We start from the raw sequence: 23260 nt of genomic DNA, 5'->3' as shown, positions 1-23260 counted from the left end.
TGCCTGGAAACCATCTGGCAACCTTTTCATTTTTTTCCTTGTTTTGAGTTAGAACATTTGTTCTTATGCCATTTCAGTATCCTAACAGCTTTGGCGATGTGCACAAAGATTAGAGCAGCACCTTGTGATCGTATTTCTCTCTCTGAAAAAAAGGAAATATTAAATGAGGTCTAGATCATTATGCCCTCTCTTCACCACCCGCCTCTTTCAGATAGCACACACTATTTCCATGGCTTTGGAATGCTACATTTCTGGTTTGAAATCAATGGTATTGTTTATCAGTGCTTTACCTTCTTGGGAGCATTCTTCCTCGCTGCTTACTCTCACTTTTGCAGTGAGGTGGTAGGTGGAAGTGGGAAATGCCCAGATTTTATTCCAGCAGAGTTAATTGTAATGTATTTTGATGTCTGCAACTAACTACAGACAGGAAATCTGTAATCTCTTTGCATTCTGGCAGATTAGATTGCAGGCTGCTGCTAGCTGGCAAAAGTGGAGTACAGTTTTTTCTTTAAATGCTCTATCTGGGAGAAACATTTTTGATTTCTTTTTGCTTCTGTTAAAATTGAATGTAGTCATAGCACAGGACACAGGTTTTACAGCTTTTTCCGTTGCCCCTAGAGCTGCAACTCCTTTGTCAGTCAAGTGGTTGGGCAAAAACAAAGCAGCAAAGCACAGTACATCCAACCCAGCTTTGCTGTTCCTCTCTCTCTCTGAATACGTGTATACATGTGTGAGTTATGTGGTTTCCAGTCAGAGAACAAAAAAATAGCTTCAGCATCTCCATATCTAATGCCTAAGAATTCAAAGGAAACAATGCTAAGTGATAGATCCTTTAAAAGCCTAAAATCTTCTATGGTGGTGAAAGCCTTGTGACAACTCAGTGATGGGCAAGCAATGAGGAGATCACACTAGGGGAAATTTTTCTGGATATATGTGTGACAGATTTAGGTTTGGAGATGAAATGTCTATATACAGAAATAAAGTGGAATGAAATCAATTCTACTACAAAGAGGACAGAGTGGTCAAATTCTTGGAGCAATTTGTGACTGCTTCACCGAATGTTCATGTGAGGAAGAAAAGATTATGAACTCTAAGATGAAGTAATCTTTTTTCTTGTTGTTCATTATAGGGAGTGAAAGGAATGCAGATTAAGATGCTATTTCTGCAGGTAATGCCACCAAGGTCAAACTGGATACAATGATTTATGGAATTGTTAGTAACCCTGTGTGATTAGGATTTGCCCTTCTCTTTTTTTTCCCTCTGCTTTTTTTCCTTCTGTGGCTTCTCAATTTATCTTTCCACACATATAGTTAGACCAAAACCACAGCACTAAGGATACTTGTATCTGGAAAGAACAGACTGTGTACTAACAAAAGATTCAACACCTGCTTTTCAATTAACATGATTTACTAGAAGTGAAAATACAACAATGCAGCTACGGTTTTTGTAGGTTTTTTGTTATCGGATACTTTTACTGAATCTCCTTCACTTATTTTTCTTGTTAACTTCGAGGAACTTCTCAAAAAGCCTTTAAAACCACATTGACTGGAAAGTCTTGGAGTTCCAAATCTGTCTGTGAAGCTATTATTTTCTCCATTCTTAATCTACCGATGCTTTCAGCATTGTATTTCTTGTATGCATTTCTGGCCTTGTTTGTAAGTTTCTTGCCTAAAATTATCAAGACATAAAGCAAAGATAAAGTATAACAAAACACACATTTAAGCACTTGTAGTCTCAGCTGGCAGAAAACAATTGCTTGCTACTTACACAAAATACTGTTGGTCATAAAAGAGACTTTTGCAAGCCAATTTATTTTATTAGTGAAACAAACTTAGAGCAATGATTGACAACATTTATTATACATTCTTTGTAGTATCAACTGATTTTAACAAAGAAGTGCTTTTGGTTATCATGACTGAAATAGAAGTTTGCAATAGTTTGAAAATCAAAAATATTGTTACTACAATTTTAGATGTTAATTTTCTTGTTCAAACAGCACTGACAAGATTCAGAGCTTCTTCTACATGCCACTGAATCATAGCATCCATTCAGTTCACCATAGAGAATATCTAGAATAGTTATCCTCAAAAAACTGGCCAGCTTTTCTCATGAGTTGTGATGTTTTTGGTACACCAAATGGATGCAATACAGTCGGCCCTATAATTGCACAGTAAATGAAACCATGAAAGAATTTGGTTAAAAATAATTTTTTGAGGGGTTTCCTATGATGTGAGAATAGAAATTTCTTTCCATCATTCTGCTGCCGCACCCACCAAAAATCATTGTCTCCTCAGCTCATGATTGGCTATTCACTCATTAATACACGATCTTTGGAATGTGGCAACTTTTAAGCAACAGAATTTAGGTGAGATAAATCCTGTCCAAACTGCAAAACCTCAAGTTATGCAGAAGAGCCTGTTAAACAGCTGAGAGATAAAGTGTCTCCCCTCTGGGTGACTGGTCCCCAGTGTGTAGGCAAGAATAGTAAGCATGTCTTAGAATACTTCTCGGCTTTTGTCTTTCTGTTTTAGAAAAACTATAAGGATGTTCAGTTGCCTTATAGTGAAAAACCCGTGGCTGAAGAACTATCTAAGAAGAATTGTGAAGAATTCTTCATAAAAGGCAATTTCACCATGTTATCATTTGTGTGAAAGAATAATACTTCTTTGCAGCTGAAGTGCAAAATTTTTCTTTGACAAATGGTATGCACATTCAATCTATAATTACAGGGTGATTTAGATAGAACACAAGTTTCTGACCCCACTTGTTCTCTCTTTATTCCTCCTGCCTGTTTGTGGTATTTCACTTGTACTAGGCTCTTGTGTGGCTAAGAAAGGAGCTGTATCTAGATTAAAATTAACTCTAAAAAATATGTTTTCAGCTGGATCGATACCTCAGCTCGTTTTTCAGAGGTCTATGTGAGCTAAAGGACAATGGAATAAGAAATGTTGGGGTCAAGGACTTAGTGACTTTTGAATTTCATCTCTCTGCCAAGCTGCTTTCCAGCTGGTTGAACTTGGGCCTCTACTGGTACCTGCGGTTATTCCTCTAAGGTGCAGGATTTGGTAGTTTCTCTTGTTGAACTCCATAAATTACCAGCTGCCCAGTTCTCCAGCTTGTTCAGGTCCCTCTGAACAGCAGCACAACCATCTGCTGTATCCACCACTCCTCCTAGTTCAATGTCATCTGCAAACTTGCTGAGGGTCCATTCTGTCCCATCATCCAGATCATTAATGAAGAGGTTACAATACTGGCTCCAGTATCAGCTCCTAAGATACACCACTAGTGACTTCTCTGCAGCAGGACTTTGTGTTAGCAGCCACTACTATTTGGTCCCAGCCATTCAGGTGTTTCCCATCCACCTCATTGTACACTCATCTAACACATATCCACATCCACATGAGAGGCTTCTATATGTGTTATAACTGGAGACCCTGCAGTTCTCTTCAACCTACTTAGAGATTCTTAGTAATATGCCCAGTATTTTCTTTTGTTCTATTTTCTGTGGAGAAGTTTATCTTACATTAAAAGTTTTGTCTGTTTGTTTGTTAGCCTTATTTGTTGTTTCCTGATTTTTTTTTTTTTTTCCTAAAGTAAGACTGTACCAAGCTGGTAATATATATTCAAGAGGTAACGATTTTCTAATGGTCCATTTTACTTGTCTTTTATTACATTGTACATGGCGTCTGCTTCATTTCCTGTTGATGACATTGAAGACATGTCTGCTGACCTGAGGGGGTGTGAGTTTAGTCTTTGATGACCCATAAATATATTTGACTACAACCACATGCTCTGCTGTTCCTAGAGACAAAGCAAAATATTAAAGAAAAAAATTACAAACAGTCCTTGTCTTATATGATCTCTGGCCAATCTATCTCAGGACAGAAAAAGTATTTTTAGGAGAACACATCAAACAAACTAATTTGTGAACTCTTATTTTTCCTTTAGAAAATGCAAACTGCATCACAAGCAGTAATAGGCTGTATCAGCTTGGGCTTTGCTCATGGTAGAAGGATCACAAAATACTGACAGTGGGAACCTGTCTCTTTTACTCAAAGCTGTTTCTGCTTACCAGATTTGTAAATGTCTGAATCCAGATGCATTTGTACCCTAGCTTTCATGCTGATGCTATTTCACTTGGATGTCATGAAAGAAACAGTAAGCTGAAGAGACTTAGGTGGTTACCAGAGGAGAAAGTTGTGCTTTATTGTCCTGTCTGCTAGTATATATTATTGACTGAATAGTATACAACTGTGAATTGTATCCCTGTTTCACAAATAGCATAGCTACCAGTAGTTGAAACAGGACTTGTGTTTAGTTGTAATTTTTTTCCTTTCTTCAGATAGCTTTCCCCAAAGTAACATAAACAATTTATTTCCTAATGTTCATGAATGAAGACTTTGTACATAGTGTTATAAAACAGCATTACTCTGTACCCAGTATTAGAGAAAATAGGAGTCTAACTATCTTGAAATGAGTTTTCTTCACTTTCAGTCTACAGCTCCAGGCAAGATATTGACTCCCAGAGTCTTCTCCCTCAGGATACTGCTTAGAAAATGCCCTCATCAAGGAACCAACAATCACTAAAGTTAAAACTTTGGGATCATTGCTCAGGGCAAGCTAAACAAAAAATATGTGTTTCAAGAGAAAACCTTCTAATCCAAATAAGATACAGAGAAATGAGCCCTTCCTTGTTTCACAGGCATCTGTGAATTAGTATCTGTGGAAGAATAACTAGCTGTTATTATTTAGTAGTTGTTGCCACTAATATGTTTTTCACTAGTAGATAGAGACAGACAAGTGGCAGTAAATGGTGTTTACATATGATTTAATACATGCCCCTTGGGCATATACATGGACTGTATTAGTCATGTTTACATACTCATTAAGTGAATATTAGGCACATAATTCTATTATCTTCACTATACTTTTTGTTTCATTTGAATCTGGTTGCACTTTTACAACTTAAATGTAAACATTTCTTTTAATTTCAATTCCATTATCATTTTTTGAGATGAAAAATTAGTGTTAAATTTGATTTGAAATATCGTGGTCTCAACTCTGTCTTTTTTCAGTCATGAATCCGAGGAAAAATGCACAATGAAAGAAAAACAAACAAACAAACAAACAAAAACAAACAAAACCCAGCAAAACAAAACAAATCAACAACAACAACAACAAAACCACAAACAAACAAGCAAAAAATAGATTGAAGAGTCAGAAGACTACCATATCTTCCCATTTTGGAGGCACGGGAACCTTGGGACCCATTGCTTGCTGAGTAGAGTTTGGTACTGAAGGAGTGATAAATGCAGCCAGGCAATGGAAGTGGAGGAGGCACATGCAGCTTGCATGAGCTGGAGGAAAGCAAGCTCACGGTGGGCACTGTGAAGAAAAGCCTCAGTTATTGCACAGAATATATGGTACAGTACCACCAAATTCAACCTCTATCTCGAATATGGAGTTTCATATCAATGATTTGTGTTGATTTTATTGGGGACAACTCTGCTCTCAGATTTATGTCCTCTTTCAGGGTGAGTTGAATCATGCGTCACTGTTGTGTTGCCAAACAAAAGTGTTTATTAGGTTTTATTTTTACCTTCACATAGTGTAATTTCTTTTTTGCAGGAGTACAGAGGCACACTCTGGCATGTAATAGAACATTTAATCTTTGGATAAATATCTGCAATTTTTAGTTTGGCCCCATCAGAACCAGGCATGTCAAAAAATATAACCCCAAGTCAGATGACATGGGGCACTGGACTTTCTAACTTCTGAATAGGTGCACACAGGCTTTACTGCCCTATCCCACTATTTAACTCAGAATCATGGCTGAATAAGACTATTGGGACCAAAGACAGTTTGCAATATTGGATTTGGTCACAAACAGAAATAGAGATAGCAACAGGAGGGAGATGTACCACGAAAGGTGAAAACAGGACAGCATGAAGCAGAAAATAGAAAATATTATCTAGAAACAAAAGAAATTAAACCATTTTCTAAGTGAGTTTTCTCTTATGAAAATAACCTAATTTATACCTGTATGCATTTAGATTTCATTGTTCTTGTGCAGGTTATTCTGTATGTTCACAAATGTCATTCAAATAAATCACTGTTAGCTCAAAAAGAGTAGACATGGGATGCTGGTGTTAACATTTTATGAGTTAAAGTACAAATGAAGTAGGTTATTTGTCAATTCACATTTTCTCCCCTGGTGCACATCATACCTAACAGCACCTGTTTCTCATACAGTCCTTCTACTTGTAAAAAGTCTACAGTGAAAAAAAAAACTAAAGTTGTTGGTTTTTTTTTTTTTTCCCCCCAAAAAGGCCTGACACAAACTGTCTAGCACTTCAACCAAGTGTAGCTGTCACTTCCATAGTTTGATAAACCTTTGCTCATATTTATGCAGCATCTTCATGTCATCAGTAATAGCCTCATTGTGTCACCTAAGCAATTAATTATTTACACATTTTAAAAATCCACAAAGATAGCTTGGCAAGTGAAAATAATATACTCCAAAATCTTCAGATCTGAGGCGATGCAATGTATAGCTGTGCTGGCAGGAAAAAAATCGCATGAAGCCATGTGAGACTTCCAAGATCAGCATGTAGAGACCCTTGTTCATTTATAAAGTGCCTTTCTTCTGTGTGCATCCATGAGCCTTTCATTCATCACTTTACTCCTCCTTCTGAAAGTAACTTGGATCTTAGAAGCACATTTACTCCTTTAAGCCCATTGCAGACGTTTACAACAATACTGGAGACATTCTCTGCAGTAGGGAATCTCCCTTTACAGGAATTCCTGGTAACATAGCCATAGCCAAGTTTTCCAGCTTCTCTGTTTTCTAGTGAGAATGTTGTGGGTTTTTTGTTTGTTTGTTTTTTATGTGGATGCTGTTTTATATAGACATTTATTTATATGGCATTTTTTTATGGACATCCAACAGTCACACTCACATCAGCTTAGAGCAAAGACAGTATTCCATCCCAGAAACATAGCTAAAAATTGACAGAAACATGCTCCTTCCTATCGTGTGAAATGAATTAACCTTTGTACAGAACTAGAACAGAATGGAATCAATGGAATGGAATGGAATGGAATGGAATGGAATGGAATGGAATGGAATGGACCAGCCTAGACTAGACTAGACTAGAATAATTTCAGTTGGAAGGAACCCACTATGATCACCTAGTCCAGCTGCCTGAACATTTCAAGGATGATGAAAAGTTAAAGTGTGTGTTAACAGCATTGTCCAAATGCCTCTTAAACACTGACGGGCGTGGGGCATTGACCACCTCTCTAGGAAGTTTGTTGCAGTGTTTGACCACCCTCACAGTAAATAAATGCTTCCTAATATCCAGCCTAAACCTTTCCTGGTGCAGCCTTGAATCGTGCCCACATACCCTATCATTGGATATCAGGAAGAAGGGATCAGCACCTCCCTCTCCATGTCCCCTCCTCAAGAAGCTGTAGAGGGCAATTAGGTCACACCTCAGCACCCTTTTCTGCAAATTAGACAAGCCCAAAGTCCTCACCTGATCCTCATAGGACATTCCTTCTAGCCTTTTTACTAGCTTTGTTGTACTTCTCTGGATGCATTCAAGGACCTTCACAGCCTTCTTAAACGGTGGATCCCAGAACTGCACACAGTATTCAAGGTGAGGCTTCACCAGCACTGAATACAGCAGGATAATCACCTCTATTGACCAGCTGGTTACACTGTTAGATTCCCCCAGGATGCAGGTTGCCCTCTTAGCTGCCAGGGCACACTTTGCTGACTCATGTTAAGCTGTTGTCGACTAGCACCCTCAGGTGACTTTCTGCAGAGCAGCTCTTGAGCCACTCCTCTCCCAATTTATACCTGTGTACAGCATTACTCCATCGTAGAGTCAGAATTTTTCATTTAAAATTAAACATTTATAAATAATCAGCATTAATATCACGGAGAGTGGCTTGACATACTGCACAGAGCTGTGAGAGTTTGTAATTTATGCAAGACATTTCATGCAAATTTTTATTCAGAGACTCTAGAACACAATATTTTTAACCAGGTTATCATGAGCTTATAAAAGCAATGTTATTGTGCAGTTTACTATTGCTTACAATTCATATACATTATGTATTACTAATTTTGTGCCTGCAGGAACTCAGTAACTTACATCAATGTTGGAAGTTACAGGCTACCACAAAGAAATATTCCACAGAGACATCATGATTCACAGATCACACAAGCCTTGGCCTCTGAACAAAATACAGGCTTGCTGCAAACTGTCAAAGAGGATCAGCCAGAGGCTGGCTGGTTCAAACCTTGCAGTCACCTCCCATTTCACAGCTGGTGTCCATACCTTTACACCCGTATTTCAGATGCAAACCTCGTTTTGTTACTGTTTCTGACAGTTACAGTCAACTTGAGTTCTCTGCATTGGTGATAAATAGGGAGTTCAGATAGAAAGAAACAAAATCTACCTTCTGCCTACATTCAGAAATCTTGAGATGGCCAGTGAACTGGTGCCATCTCAAACAGAATTTAGTAATCTGGTTAGTACCATATTTTAATAGGTTCTGTCAATGCCCATCACTGCCACGATAAGGAAAAAAAAATATTTAATCATTTCAGAAGTGCAAGACAGGAGATAATGCTTGCTAAGAAGAGATTACTGTGTTTTAGCTGGAATATGTCTCCACTGCTGGAACAGGCTGCCTGTCTCTTTCTGGACGTGATCTGCCGGTCTCTTCCTGGACATTGCTGTTAAGCAATATATGAACTAAGAAACAGCACAGCCTGGCTTTGTAGTGTGTCAGTGTACCTCATGCAAGACTCAATCAGCACAAATGGATGAAGCCCACCATGTCTCCTGCTGCATGTTCCTATTGCCCTATAAGACAGATACAAGTAACAGAACCACACTGTGAAAGTGAAGAGATGATAGTGCAAATGGTCTTTTGACTCTCTGTACTCCATTTATACTGGCCTCTAGGGCTCTCAGTCCATTTCCAGTCACAGACACAGGAGCAGGAGCCAGTCTGGAAAAAATTGTCCATAGGTCTACCCTCTACCAACATTTTTCTCTCTGTGAAATACAGAAAAGTAAATGGGAATAAAAATTCACAGCTTCATAAACAATAATGACAACAATAAAACCATGGCTAGGAGAAGTATCAGAAACAAGGTTTATAATGGCGGTTCTTTTACAGTCTTCCTAGACCACCTTGTTCTGCTCCATCCCTTCTTCTATCTGTCCTAGTTCACTTTCTTTAGCAGTGGATCTTCTCAGGTTTTGTGTCTTTCCTCTCTCTGTCTTTCAAGGCATACCCAGAGGAAGCTCATATCACACCATAAATTAAAAAATATACTGAAAGAGCTTCAGAAACTGTTGATGTGTTGTTGGACATAGGGAAGAACTGAAAAAAAGGTAAGGTTATCCGCCCATTGTCCACTGAACTAAAGCATGTCTACAGAGTAGTCTCAACTAGAGCTCAAATGATATTTTTATGAACTACTTTTCTATGGAAAGATTCATAATGTACCAAAAAGAATTGTTAGGGAGATTTATCCCTAAGAGACCTTTAGCCTTATTTCAAATAAAAAGTTCACTGGGCTGTACTGGAAATAGACTTGACATATATTTATGTATGAGTACACAAATTTCTCCACCCTCAGCTTGTGAACCAAAATGAACTCTCGAGCAAAAAAGACATCTTCGCTGCATGCCAAGTTGTATCGCTTGCTTCTCTGGATATGGAGAATTATTTAAGCAACCTAGTAGATCTTCCACCTGTTTTTTTCCTCTTCCCCAATAGTAAATACACCCTGGGGACTGATTTCTTCATAGGATGGAATCTGTTGAAGCTACATGATACATTTTTGGCAGTGAAGCTTTGTTCCTGTGATGTTTTCAACACAAGAGCATTCCAGTCACAAAGATTGTTGCGTAAGGATTGGTGTATTGCTCTTGGCACTGTTGCTCAAAGCAGGAATGAGGGAAGCCTGCCACTGCCCATAAATTACACCATGAGAAGATGACTTTCACTCCAGCTATAAACAGACAATTATGAAAGGCTTTGCATTGCCATCCTCAGGCTACCAGTGCTGCTAGGAGAATGGATCTCTAATGAGCAACACATACTGACAAGTGTTTTGGGTCTTGTAAAATATGTTAACCCTAAATCATGTTCAGATTCAGAAAGAGATAGTGTATTTAAGGTAGATAAAACATATGCATGGCAATTCTGGTAATACCAAGTGTTGATGTAGGGAGAAAAGTTCTTTCCCTGAGCAGCAAGATTTGACTGCTCCTATTTAGCAAAATAGTAAGAAAAAGAAAATGTATGTTCTTGCCTTTCCCAGAAGCTAGTAATCAATGATCACTCTTAGCTTGGAGAAGGCAGCTGAGTCTAAGCCTCAGGAGTCTCCCCCTTGTCTTTGCAATGCTGATGTAAATATGAAAATAATTAAAACCCTCCAGTCGTATATTCACTGTTCTTGGAAAAGAGTATACTACTCTTTTCCTCTCTTTCCTGTCTAAATTATTCAGTAGAAGCACATTTCTGAGTGGAATTAAATGGAACAAGAGTTTGGACCTTAAGCTTCAAGGAGCTGTTTTGAGATATATGGTGCAGCAGAAATGAACTTGCTTCTTAAGGAGGTTAAGTTTTGAAACCCCTTACGTCACTACTTGCATATCCCACCATCAAGGGTAAATAAGACATAGAAATCCAGACAGCCCAGAAATCAATATGAATCTAAAAATTAATAGGATGTAACTAGACCATTAAGCAGATACACACTCTACTAGCCCTACACAGGAAAAAGATTGTTAAAACTGTTAATCATTTTTTCCTTAAGCATGTGCTACTAACATGAGAAGTTACACCTGAAGCCAAAGACAGGAATGGATGGATAATCCTGTTTGACAGCCTGTTCTTATGATCCCAGAGCAAAACCAGAAAATTTGCAGTGCCAGAGTAGAGACATGTAAGACAGTGCTATTTCTGCTATTGTGGTCACTCCTGGCCTATGCTCTGTTGCGCAGCACATGATTATCCTGAAGGTATTTGAACACATTTGCCTTACATTCTACAATTTCAAAGCGCTTTCTAACCCTTGAGAAGTAGCTTCCTTGTGAAGCAGGTATTCACCTCATTTTACAGGTTCATAAATGTGACTGAGAGCATATGTGTGTGAAGCAGATAGAGAAAGAAAGAAGGGGAATGAGGGAGGGAGAGATGAAGTGATTTGTATAGTTTTGCACTGTAATTACAAGTCAACCTTTGCCTGATGACACAACTACCCTAATTAAGCATCATTATGCTTCCCTTGGGAACATTCCGATTAAGCATGCCCCAATTATGTGGAGTATACATAATGATGGTAAAAAACAGCACATTTTCTGATTGTTGCAGCACACGATAATGATGTGAACATCTCTCTTGGGACCAAAGGATACAAACAGTTTGACTGTGCTTTTAGTCACCCAACAACACATTCCAAACCCAAAGATTTCTGAAACATTGATAAACAGTTTAGGTCAAATTTAAGGTCATCTACAGCCTTTTAAAAATGCTGAATAAATGGATAAGCATTCAACAATGGATTTTTGAAGTCTTATAACCCAACCTTTCTTTTACCTCATTTTCTTAGATGTCAGTGGCATGAAAACTGTTTCTCCAAACTCCCGACTTCAATGCTAGAGTTTATTCATGCACAGTGCATTTCTCTTATCAGCAAATTCAGCAAATTTTTGCCTTGTCTGGTGACTGTATTATATGACTGATTTGTTGACACAGATTTCCTACTCTGAACAGTATAAATAACACTTCTTAGAGAAAGGCACATGAAGGAATAAATGTTGCACGATGTCTAATAGGCTAACCAGTAATGATGGAATTTCCCCATTCATCTGATGCAAAAGAGAAATATCTTTTCTGACTACAGAAGATGCATTTAACTAGCAGACACATAGACACTGTGAAAATTTTATTCAAGAGTATTAGCAGCCACTAAATTGAAGAGTAAAAGGATCTTTGAAATTTCCTTCTTCAGAAGAAAAATGACAATAGCAGGGGACAGAAATTTTGGACATATGTGAATTCTCCCATTCTGTGAGTGTCTTTGTCTATTTAAAAGGTCCATGATAGCAGACCTGCCAGAGTGATCTTCTCTACTAGACTTCCTTGAACTTCGACAAATATAAAAATAAGCTTGTCAAGATAATATTAAGAGACTAATTGCCCATGGGTATAAACATGCAATGAACTTAAAAGCTGAAGAAAAAATTAAAATACAATATTGTCAATGAAGCAGCTAGATTATTTCCCCTTTGTTCAACTCCCAAATGTAAAATTGAGTTGTTTTCAGAAACAAAAGAGTCATATAAATGAAAATATGATGAAGACCAGAAAGGCTAAAAGACCATAAATATAGGAGAACTATTTGGATTAAAAAAGTAGAATCAAACCTTAATCCTTAAAACAGTAAAAGGAGCCAGGCATTAACATATTTTGAAAATCTAACAGAACAGAACAATAAGTTCTTTAGACTATCATAACTGAGCTTTCTTCATACTTTACTAATTAACTTCTTCATTAGCCCAACATTTATAAATAAACTGAAAGACAATCCACATACTTGCCAAACTAATTCCTTTGATCATTAGCTTTTTTTTTTTCTCCAATCATACCTGTTTATTCTAAATAAACTTGTTTTACTGTCAGAGTATGAGAAGTTCAGCAAGCTGTCTGTGTAAACAGTCACCTGTGAGATGATTCTCCTTTTCTGCTGTTTCTTTTACCCTTGATTACTTCACATACATGTGTGCTATGTTAAATGATAGGTAATAAGGCTATCAGCTTATTATTTCCTTTATCTGCCAGAAGACCACTATAGTTCTACAAAACTGTAAAAGGTGACAACATTAAAGTAAAAATTTTGTTAAAGTATAAACCAGTGCCTTAGGAGGTGATGTAATTGTTTTATTTCTGAGTTGTAACAGCAATCTTTGTCTTTCAGTCACGCATCACAATATCATTATACAGGCTTTCAAAATAGTTCTAATACCTCTATGCATGGGAAAAAAAACATCAAATAATGGCTACAGTGGCAAAGAAGTTATTTATTCACTGAAAATGCATATTCAAGGCAAACAAGGAATTAATGGTTATTTTTGGCCAAAATAAAAGTGTCAAACCATTTAAAAACTTTGTTCATGAAATGTATAAGAATTTAGAACTGTTGAAGTACTTTGGCATTTCTGAAATGTTTATGTTTCTTGTAGCACTAAGCCAACCCCCCCCAAAAAAAAACAAATTCCCAAGAAGATGTGCTGAAGTTCCAAAAAACATCCTAGTGCTGCTACCTTTATCCAAACAGCCCGTATTTTCTGAGACTAGGTCTCAGAACTACTACTACACCAAAATGAAAAAGATTCATCTGCTGAAGTTCTTGTCTTTGCACTGGCATCCTCCAGCACTGATTAAAAAAAAATAGAAGATGGTATATCACCTCAACTGGTCTGACCAGAAGGCATACGCATTAACTATACATAATAGTATGAGATAATAGTTAACATCAGTAATAGTAACATAATGGTTAGGAGATCCAGCTTTTTCTGCCTCAACATTGTCTTCTAAGTAATGGTAAAGTAATAATAACACTAATAAAAAGTTATTTGTGTAGAATAAACCACTCTTAGCTCAGGAACTCTCTGAGACACAGATCTGTAACAACATGAGTATTTAGGGTAAATATCAATGTTTTCTTCTCCTATTCCTAAATATTTATTTAGGCACTCAGTAATGGCCATTCTCATACATTACTGTTATTTGACATGATAATTATTTAAATTAATCTTTGATCTGATCCCTTATTACACTTCTTACATTCTTATGTTCATATGAATAGTCTCATCTACAAAGCTATTTGCAATGCTTAGCAAAACGACTATTTAATCGTAAAGTCCCAGATGCGCTGTATGTTCTTGATCACATTTTATTGACACAATATTAAGAAGCTATTACAGATATAGTTGTCTTTATTTTATGAATGTGTTACTTCTGTGACCTAATTGTTAAGGGATTAAAATGGTAAAATGGTATTGATTAGCTTAATTTAGCTCTATCTTGCCATAACACAATTTGAGAAGCCCAGCTGGAAAATACAACACTTATTTGAGAATTCCATTAATTGAACACATTTGCCTATTTGTCTGAAAACAAAACAACTGGACAACAGCAAGGGTTTTAAAAAAATAATATCTGATTGTGACTTCTGAAATTGGGTCTTATGAAGGTAAGTGGAACCTGAAAGGAAGCTGGTTCAATTACTATGAGTGTCTGAGACAAGAGTGTATCTTAATTCCAACAGTGGGAATTGCTAATTTTATTAATTTGTTAATTTTTATTCTCCTCTGGAAAAATAAAGAATGTCTTTTTTAAACATGTTACAGGATCATAGCCTGCAATTTCATTTCACGTACTTCATAGTCAGGACATTTATTGTCATTATTTCTGAATAAAGATGAATTGTGGTTTAAATGATCAGTTAAAAGTCCTCCTTAGCTCTCAGGATGCAAAAATTCCCTCAATCCTGCTTTAAAACTAACTATCCTTTTTCCCACAATTTTCAAGAAATTCACAGTGGTTGCGTATATGCTAGGCATCAAGGCAGGACACAATCTGTGCAGATCATAGCAATACCACAATCTCCTTCAGTGGATTAAGATGCAGTCAACTGGACATGGTCAGGTAAGTCTCTAGCAGGGTGAAAACCCAGCTTGACCTGCCAGGGACTCAGCAGAGGAACCAGAAAGTTGTGAACTGAGACCCAGCTCCAAAGTAGGATGAACAGTAGAACTCCATCCTGAGAGAGGTACAGGCACAGTTCCCACTTTTCAATGCCAACAGGCAGAATGAACGTGGTCAAACACACAATGTGCTTTGAAACCATTACATGTGTTTACTAATCCCTGAAATAAGTCTGGGTATCTTACTTGTATGTTAAGATTAAAACCTCCCTTTCTTCCACTATGTTCTCTGTCCTTGCTCTTCAGCCCTGCAGGAACCTGGGGGTGCTGATTGACAGCAGCTAAACATGAATCAGCAATGTGTACCCTGGCAGCCAAGAGGGCAACCCACATCCTGGGGCCATCAAACAGTGTAATCAACTGGTCAAAAGAGATCATGCCACTGTATTCGGAGTTGGTGTGGCCTCACCTTAAATACTGTGTGCAGTTCTGGTGTCCACTGTTTAAGAAGGCTGTGAAGGTCCTTGAATGAATCCAGAGAAGGGCAAAAAGCTGATGAAAAGACTGGAAGACATGTTCTCTGAGGACCAGCTGAGGACTTTGGGCTTGTCTAATGTGGAAAATATGATGTTGAGGGGTGACCTCATTACTCTCTACAGCTTTTTGAGGAGAGGTCATGGAGAGGGAGGTGCTGATCCCTTCTTCCTGGTATCTAGTGACAGAATGTGTAGGAATGGTTCAAGGCTGCACCAGGAGAGGTTCAGAGTGGATATTACAATACATTTATTTACTGAGAGGGTGGTCAAACGCTGGAACAGGCTTCTTAGAGAGGTGGTCAATATGTTTAAGAAGCATTTGGACAATGCTGTTAACAACACACTTTACATTTGTGTCATTCCTGAATTCCCATCCCTTCTTTCTTCTCCCCCCACCCCGCCCCGAGAACAGGCTTATGTAAACTCTAAAGTTCTCAAGACAATTTATTCCCTTTTCTTAGGGACACTTGGCAGAAAAACTAGTTACTAAGTAGGTTAAGATTTAATAAATTGAGGACACCCATGGATGTCACTTCCATCTTCCTAGAAGTATGCAGTCTTGTACCTTCTCTCCACAATGTTCCTTCTCTTCCAATTTATTTGAACTCTTAAATAAGTGTTTTTGCAAACACACATCTGGTATTCTAGCAATATGTATCAAATGGATTGAGACTTATACTAATAGATATGTCAGTTTTTCTGAGTGTACCTTTTCTGGGTTCCTAGATACAATCACTAAACTAAAGCAAGTGCTGGGATCTCAAAGGCTAAGAAATTCCAGTCTGCCACTTCATGCTGATTTGTTGTGTCTTTTCCACACTATTTGAAGAGGTTTCTTTTTTTGAAAATAAAAATCTGTGGCTTTTTGACTAGTTTGACAGTGGCATCTGCGACCCCAACAGCTGTCACTCTTATCTATTGCCCATTTTTGAACAGAAGAGGAAACTCTATCAGACAAGGGTTGCAGAGTGACATTGTGAAGTGACTCCAATGTTCCATTTAATTATTCCAAAGTAATAGTTTAAAAAACAGTTTGCATCACCCTTTTAATGGAAAAAAAACCCCAAACAATTTCTTACCCACACAGTCTCAGGCTGAATAATTCTGGCATAAAAGCTAAAGTCCTGACAATGACTCATGGAAATTATTCTCTTTGAAAGTAATTCTGTTCATAATTTTATGTCTATCTGTATAATCAGGAAAATAAGATATTTATCAGGTAAGTGATTAAATATTTTAAGTTTTATTGCTTATTCCAAGCAGATCTAAATTTGAAGCTGATTGCCAAAATGGGCAAGATAAATGCAGATCTTACTACTAACTGTACTACAGTAATTTTTAGAAATTGGAGTTAGCGATATTAGCTTCCTGCCTTTTTGTTGCTTATGTCTGTGTACTACTTACAAGGTACTTGTTACGTAGAATAATTACATGGTGCTAAACTCTGCTTGGTTTCATGCAATTAGGACGGAAGTACTGCAGCAAGATTAGGTTGTTTGAATGAAGACCAGATGAGTAAGGATTGAGATTAAGAGTGACAGGTTTGAATGCCATATTTAGGTAGAGGCAATATCTCAGGTTACCACAAGCTTGTGTTATGACCAAAACAGAATGATCATATAACTTAGGGCCTTTACTTTTTCAGATGCAAACCCACACCTGCAACTAACCGCACATACGTACCTTTATTAGATGATAGCATGTAAGGTTATGGTAAACTTTTAATAGGATAACTACATCCCCAAACCAAACAACTAAAAGCATTCTGACTTGGAATTTCAACTGAACTGAGTAATTTTGCAATTCAGACACAAGAATTGGTCTCTCATACTCAGCATCAGATTGAAGCATTTTACAAAAGAAACACTGACATGTAGAAATTCCAACATATTAACCCGTTATAACAAGCAGCAAGTTCCCATGTATAAGCATGCACAAATTTTTGTGGGTTTTGTCTGTTTGTCTAACATTAGCTTTGGAAGGACAATTTCCATCAGCACACTGGATGAAGCCATATGTGTGACAGCCAAGTAAACTGAAGAGCATTCATGGACTTTAGCAGCCCCTGGAACCTGAAAGTCTGTTCCACTGAACTGTGAGAATGGTCCCTGAAATGTGGTGGGCCCAGGACAAGCAGCTTTCTCCCAGACAAAACGAGCATGATTCAGAATTTGTGAGGTCCCAGGAAACATTCTCAAAAGGCAGCTTTGCCACTCCCACTTTGGAAACCGTGAGACTTGCATAAGCAGAGGTTGTTTTATGCCAGCTGGTCTTTGTGTCCAGAATATTCCTGGATATATTTCATATACTAGGACAAAGGAAGGGAATGAAGGTTCTGTACACTTCACTTTGTGAAAATAAGGGAAACAAAAAGCAGAAATAGCAGAAACTGTTACAGATTCTTTCATCTGAGGTGACAGTTATTTTTTTCCACCCTAGCTCATGGTAGATAATTTGCTCGTTTGCTGCCCAGAACCCTGGTTAAAATTCTTACAAGATTTACCTCTCAGCTTGCCAAGAAGGTTTTATTCTTGTGTTCTTGGTGCACAGAACCTTGACTCCATCACTCACACTTCTGACCCTTCATCAGGTTGTGTACCTCAAAACCATTCAAAAACATGACCTCTCTCTTCCAGAATAAGTACTTTGTAACCCTATTATTTCATCCACAGCATTTAGCAGTCAGTTTTCAGGACAGATTTATAGGTTTGGCTTTGACCTTTTCCAAAACAGTTTGAATTCTGCTTAGTTGGGACTCATTACTTTGCCAGTGTCAGGTCACAGAATACCCATAATTTCCTGAGAAGGTCTGGATTAAATGAAAGACATCGGCCAACAGTGAAATTTTCAGTCTGAGCACACTTTTCCTCTGAGTTTGCCAGCTCTTGATGTTGGTGACATGCAGGAATCCTTTGTTTTTCTAGGATTTTGTTTTTAAGAGATGATGTTGACTGACTGATTGAAGTCTTTTTTAGGAAAAAAAAAATATTCAAGACTGTTGAGACAGAAGTAGATTTATATATATGTATGTGTACGTATTTCAATACAATTGATAATGTTGTGTCTGCACAACGAAAGAATTAACCTGTGCTTGCGAGATGAAGGAGTTTGTCCTAGGGAACAGTGTCTAAAAAAGACTGTCCAACTTAAAAAGACAGCAAAGAAGTAAGCAAATTGCTCTGGCTCAAGTATCTAACTGACATGAGTTCCAGATGTCTAGTGAAGAAATCTTGTTAAAAGAAGTCTACATTTTCCTTTTCAATCAAGGAAAATCCCAGTACTTCTGAAAGGTTTCAAAAGTAGATAGTGTCTATCTGAATTAAGGTGTAGATGTTCATCAATTGTTTTTCCTTATCCACGTAAGCAAGATTCTGTCTTGTGCAGGCAAAGGAAAAGCTGAGTGGTCTGGATGGATCCTCAGTCACTGCTTATTATTATTACTATTACTATTTTTATTTTATTTTATTTTATTTTATTTTATTTTATTTTATTTTATTTTATTTTATTAACATATGAGACCTTTTTGTCTTAAAATAGATGGTCTTGTTCAAACAAGGGATCTATGTAGCCTGAATATGTAGACTGCACCAATCTTTTCTAGATTTATGAATCCAGCACTTAATGTTATCACCTATTACTGCAGTGTAAAAGGGTGCTATTTGCATTGTTGGATTTTCACAGTGTATTTTGCCTGGGTTTAAGTAGGGTTGTCATTGTTATTATTATTAATGTCATTGTCAATATTATTATTATTATTACTACTCTAGGATTCCTTTTCTTTTTACTACTAAATGAAGTATCTTTTTTGGGAGGTGTACTACTTTTTTATTCTTTATTTCCATTAGTAGGAGCTCTGAATATCTTTTCTGTGTAGCTTGAGCGGAGGATGCAAGCCACCTTTCTCAATATGTGGTGTCTAGACTGGAAGATCTGTGTTTGAGAATATGTAAAAAACCCATTACATTTTGTTGTTATCACAGGGATATGCAGACTAAACAGGTAGAACAACTCAGTTTGCATATTTATTAATTGTAGCACTATGTTACATGCTCCTGAATCACACTGTGTTCTTTAATTCTTCAAGGGCAATATCGCAGATATCCTCCTGCATTTCACACAAACTGTTTCCTAGTCCATTGACCTATTTCTGTTCAGAGACATTTTCTTTCATAAACCACATCTTGGTAACTCAAAGACAAAGAAAATAATCCAGGAATGTGGATGTAATAATATAATGTGATTTTTTTTTTTTTTTTAATGAAAATTTAAAAAGATCTGAAGAGAAAAAAGAGAACTAGAATTGCAGCTCTATGTTAACTGCCTGCCTGTACTGATAACAGAAGTTCACATTACAGAGTCTGTTCTGAAAAACTTCAGTCTGCTTTAGACATGCACAGAGTTCGGCACACTAGGTGATGTAGTCTTTCTGCTATATAAAAAAATCTCACCTTTCAAAAAAGCAGAAGATAAACAAAATGAACAGTCTACAAAAGAAAGGGAAAAATATCCTTTCAATGAAGAAATGATGTTATTTCTCTATTTCATGTTTTAGAGAAGGTGTTTTTAAAAGACGATGAGTACCTCAAATACTTATCAGGTTAAATAACAAGGGGTTTTTGCACTAAACCAGAATAAACAGGTTTATAAACTTATATTAATTTCCAGTACGAAATTCACTACTGTCTTGAGGCTGCTGTAACTTGCATACTTAGACTTAATTTCACTGGCAAATTCCTCTTTTAACATCAGGTAAGTTTGGAGTAACCACACAAAAGCCTGCCTGGGAGGAATTTAATTAAAGCAATCTGAATCAGTCTGTGCAATTCTAATACTCAACAAAAAATAAGGAATTAAATATTTTCTTTGGGACTAAAATGATATTCTGTATCTCTCTGCCTAGACTCTCCCTGATACTCAAGAGAAGAATTTCAAATCACTTTTCAGGGCACTGTCCACATTCTGAAATGTGTTTTCATTCCACGCAGCTTATGAAAATAGAAGCTTTTAAGTGACAGTCCTTTGAGGTTCAAGTTAAGGAGCTACCCCTTTATTCTATTTTCTGTCTTCTTGTCTTTGTAAAAGCTAGGGCAACAAAATTGTGAAAAACTTCCAGTTGTTTCAGTCATATGAACTCCTCCTTTCTTTCTGAGTATTTTAAAGGAACATTGACCTGGATAGAGGACTTGCTTGTATAAATGTGAGCTATAATTTCAGTTTTTTATCCTTGAGTATTTTGAAGGTTAAATTACATGATAATATTATTTATGTGGTAGTATAAGTAAATCAGTCAGTTAGATGTGTATTTTACCTGAATGACCACAGATGCAAAATTGTATGAAACTATATGAGAAATAAAAGCCCCATGTGTATCTGCTGTCCAGGTTATCTGTATCATACAAACTCACACCAGAGTCAGACCATAGTATGGTAGTTTCATGTTAGAGGTTTGTGAAAGATACCTACTCTATGTGAAGGGAAAGGTAAAAGCTCCAAAACAATAAATTTGAAGGAAGAAAGGCACTATAGCTATTCAATTCACTAAATTAAAATAATGTTATTCCTTCCAAAACACAAATAGTCTCCTCTTAAACTGTCTCAGTATGATCAGGACCATGTCATTAATCCAAAAAAATGTTTCTCTTCTGAAGGCTTTTAAACTTTCACAGAAAACAAAACAAAACAAAAACAAACAAACAAACAAACAAAAACCACAAAGGAAATGCTTAAGAAAGAAATAGAGTTTTGCAACAAGCCTTGAAAGTCCACAAGTTTAAGTTCTGTCACACTGTGAAAGAACATTTTCTTTCAGAACATACATGTCCCCAGAAATCAACTAAAAGCCCATGCTAGTCTGTGGAATATAGGTCTAGTGCATACTCTGCTTAAAGCACAGTGTGAGAAGCAGCCACATATATTTGGGACCAGCTGTGATTTCTCAACCTTTTTCAGTCATCAGTCAAGAAAAACTATATTTAAATAAACTAAATCTGATATTCAAAAGATTCAGCATTACAGTCCATAAGGAAAATAACACCAAAATATCCTCCACACCACAGTTAATTCAGATCAACCAGGAAAGATGATTAAAGAAATACCAGCATGATTTTTACCTCATTTATGTGCCCACAAATACAGTCCTGAAAAATGTATGCAGTTTCCTCAGAAAAGATTGAAGAAATAATTCCTGCCCTGTTAATCATCAGCTAAACAGTGTTACCTTGGTCTTGTCTAAAGTGCATTTCACAATTCTCATTCAAATAAGTCCAACAGCACTTTTTTTTTTTTTTTCTTGATGAACCTTGTGTGTTTCATTTAAGTTAGAGGTGGTAATAAATCAAATTGGAACAAATCAGGACTGACAAACAAGTAAAAACTTTTTTTTTTTTTTGAATTGAGCAGTAAATGAACTAAAACTCACTAAAAGTAACAAAATCTTCCTGCAGCAAAATAAATATTTACCCAGATCCCTGGAAAGAAGAGAACCCCAAAGACTTACCTTTAGGAATAATTTGTGTTTTGACATCACCATTATGTATTCACTGTGTTTCAGCATCAGTATTATATAACAGGAAAAGTCAGAATCAAAACTTAATTATTTTCTTCTGATGATGGTTAAAACTGGACTAAACATCTATAGTACAGTTTCCAAACTAGTCACAAAGATAAAAAATAATTTGCCTCTATGCAATAAATTCTGATAACTTTAGAAGAATTTACTTAACTCGCTTGTCTACTGTTCCTCTAAAAATAAGGGAAGAATGAAATATGAAAGAAGGTCAATATAACATCAACATGAAAAGTATATTTTTTTCTGCTGTGTCTGAAAAATTTCTCTGTTTATGAAACCATTATCCAGGCTGTCTGAATAAATTCAGCCAAGCTACTACTTCTGCTGTTACTCAGAAAGCAAGACCAGAGCTGCCTTTTATTCACCATCTTAAACTACTCCAAAAATCTGAGAAAACTGGTGATAGTTACCAGCTAAAGGTCAAGCACTGAAAAAGTTGACCTTTTCTGCTATCACAGAGTCCAGTAGGGCTATGTGTGATTGAGCTTTTCTGTAAAGTAACTCATATTAAATATTGTTTAACTGGGAGTACAGAACACAGATAAATCTGTTGAGTGATTTTTATTGTTTGCAAATCAGCAGCAGAAGAATCATATATTAAATAAAAACTAAGAAACCAGCTATAGAGTTAGTGCATGATTAGAGAAATCTTCAAGTCCACTAGTATGACAACCTTGAAACACACCCCTCATCCTTAGCAGAACAAAGGACCTTGTTATGCCTTAAACATCTGTTTTTTGTTACTTTGGGAGGAAAAGATAGATGACACCTCGTCTTATCTTTCCCAAAGTTTCATGGCCATGGAGGCAGACACCTTGTGAGATAAGGGCAATTAACAGTGTTGCTGTGAAAGGCCTCATGGCCTAATTGGGATGATAGAGACAAACCATCTGCCAGACAACCAACTACCAGAAGAAGCCATGAACCAACAACTACCTCTGATGGGCAAAACAACTCACTTCTGGTCAGTACTGTGAACTTTCACCTAGTTTGAAGACCTCAGACCCATTTCCAGAAGAGTCTTCCTAATTAACATGAAGAGCGAGAAGAGGGAAGAGATGAACCGCCCTCTCCTATCTCGCATGTAAATGAACTGGGTTATAAAACAACCTCACGTATGATATGGGTTGGTGACATGTAAATCTTCAACATGTCCGCCCCCTCCAGAGGTCATCGTGGGACTGATGTACCTGTGGAGTGGTGATATCTTACTCTCTCTCTCACTCTCTGATTTTCTGATATCTTAGTTTTCCTCCTCTCTCTGTTTCTTTTTCTTAAACATATAAAAGTAATATCATTGTAAGTTCTGCTACTGAAGTCTTGTTAAGTTTTGCATTACAGTTACTAATTGTTGCCAATCCACGGTTTTCAGAAGGGCTTTGGCTGTCAATGTATTGATAAGTTTTGTGTTA

At 36.9% G+C, this 23260-nt stretch overlaps 1 long non-coding RNA gene across 1 annotated transcript; it reads right to left on the bottom strand.

Annotated features, from left to right (window-relative positions):
• Positions 1 to 1487: 1487 nt before the first annotated feature.
• Positions 1488 to 21442, bottom strand: LOC139827082 (uncharacterized). Its single transcript, XR_011737272.1, has 3 exons — positions 21391 to 21442; positions 5230 to 5385; positions 1488 to 1668 (listed from the first exon to the last, which is right to left on the bottom strand). It is a non-coding gene; the product is annotated as an uncharacterized lncRNA (long non-coding RNA).
• Between the last annotated feature and the right edge of the window lie 1818 nt (positions 21443 to 23260).

Source organism: Patagioenas fasciata, chromosome 1 (assembly GCF_037038585.1).
Source record: "Patagioenas fasciata isolate bPatFas1 chromosome 1, bPatFas1.hap1, whole genome shotgun sequence".
Taxonomy (NCBI): domain Eukaryota; kingdom Metazoa; phylum Chordata; class Aves; order Columbiformes; family Columbidae; genus Patagioenas; species Patagioenas fasciata.
Note: the sequence above shows the minus strand (reverse complement) of the source record. Positions and strands in the feature narration are given on the sequence as shown.